Here is a 2,020-nt window from a genome sequence, read left to right as displayed (position 1 = left end):
CCGCTTGCTCTCTCTCTCTCTCTCTCTCTCTCTCTCTCTCTCTCTCGCTCCCCCCCTTTCTCGCGAATGACGATTCGTCCTCATCGCTCCAATTCGCACCCTTCTACCCAACTCAACTCGGATACAGTAGGACGGAGGAGGAGAGACGCAGGGACGATTGGAACGACGCGATGCACAGACCGACAGAGACGACGGTAGAGAGACTACCACTCTTCCATCTATTCTGCCTTCCATCCGGTCTCTGTTGTCACCCCCACGACACCCCCGTTGACGCTGCCACCACCGCCACCGCCATCGCATCCCGCTCTACCTCTTCTCTTTCGCGGCTCTACGATCCTGCTTGCCTGCCTGCCTGCCTGCCTGCCTATTTGCTTGCTTGCCTGCGCCTGCTTGCGCCTGCCTGCTTGCCTGTCTGCCTGCCTGTCCCTCAACCCTTCCCCTGGCCTACTCTTCAAGCTTGACTCTCTCGCTCCTCCGCTCCCCCCTCCTCTCTCTCTCTCTCTCTCTCTCGTATCTCTCGCTGTTGCCCTCGTTTTCGCTTGGTTCTCTTACGCCACCCCCCCCCCTCTTCCTCCCGTCAAAACCCAAACCATCGACGACCACTACCATCATCGTAGTCACCCACACGGCACGTTTCAGGCATACAAGCTTCAGGCAGGCGTATACCATACAGCAGAGCTATCTGTTGTTATCACCAGTTATTTGCATCCCTTCGTAGTCGGAGGGGCGGCCGTTGCGAGAGAGGACGAGTGTAGATGGAGTAAATGGAGACGCGAGGGAGGGGGCGTGAGAAGCGGCAGTGGGTGCAGAAGAGGGTTGGGAGCAGGGAGAGGGCGCAGGGGGGAACTTGAAATTCTCGAGAGCTTTACTTCCCGGGAATATTACGCACCCCGCTGCGAGCTCTCACTATACGAGCGCGCGACTCGAGCTCGAGTGATTCCTCATCTCTCGCCCTTTTCTCTTAAACTTCCTCCCCTCCTCCTTCTCCTTTCCACCCCGCGGGGCGCGAAGCGACAGATGCGCAACAATGAGGATAAATCTCGATTAAACGACCGCGCGCCTCTCCCTACGACGCTATGAGAATCGACAGTCTCCGGAGAGATCATGTACGTACGTACCATGTACGTATCATGTACGTACTAAGAATGAGATAGGTCGACGATGTCGACGCGACGTGATCCGCGACACTCACTTTCTTCATATAGACGGACAATTGGATGCCTTCTTCGGACTGGACTCTTTGCCATTTCGCCCCGCGAACGTTCGCGAGATTTAGGCAACGCTTAATTAACAGAGTTATTTACAAGTTTTGCCACTAATTTATAAGAGCCTCGGTCGTTAAATGCACATTATTATACTCGTATACGGAATAATGCGAGTGTACGGAATAATGCGGATTCACTCGCTTTCGAGTTGCACGTGACGTATCCTTATGAAGGATAGCGCGTTATCGAGAAAGAAGCCTTATCGAGAAATTGGCCACAATGATTTTCGCCCTCGATTTTCGCACCCTGTGAACCTCGCACGCGGCAGAGGAAGAGAGATATCAGAGAGATCTAACCGTAATTGCATTGTGTTATACCGAGTGTCTATATCGGTGAGAGGCGCTTTCGAATTCCCCCGTCTGTCGGGGGGGTGGTTGAGAGAAAAAAAAGAAAGCAAAAAAAAAGAACAGAGGATCGCGATAGGGAAGAAGATGGAGGAAGGAACACTGACGAATCGTCGGTGTTTAAAATTCTCGTGAGACTTGGAGATTTCGCGCCGTCTTCGTCGTCGGAGTGGTCGCGAGAGAAGACAGACCCGACGACGGTGGTACCGGTGGTGGCAGATAGGGGTTGCAGGGGCCGACCGAAAAGGTGTGTGGTGGTGGCGATGCCGGTGGCGGTGGTACGGGGAAAGCTCTATGGAGAGAGGAGGGTTGCAGAGAGTCGGGAACAGATTGCTGCGGGGACAAATAAGAGTGTATCCACTATCCAGTCGCCGAACGCGCGACGAGGCGAATTTCGGGTAAATTGTTTCC

Source organism: Trachymyrmex septentrionalis, unplaced genomic scaffold (genome assembly GCF_001594115.1).
Source record: "Trachymyrmex septentrionalis isolate Tsep2-gDNA-1 unplaced genomic scaffold, Tsep1.0 scaffold148, whole genome shotgun sequence".
NCBI classification, from domain to species: Eukaryota; Metazoa; Arthropoda; class Insecta; order Hymenoptera; family Formicidae; genus Trachymyrmex; species Trachymyrmex septentrionalis.
This window is presented reverse-complemented; position numbering follows the sequence as displayed.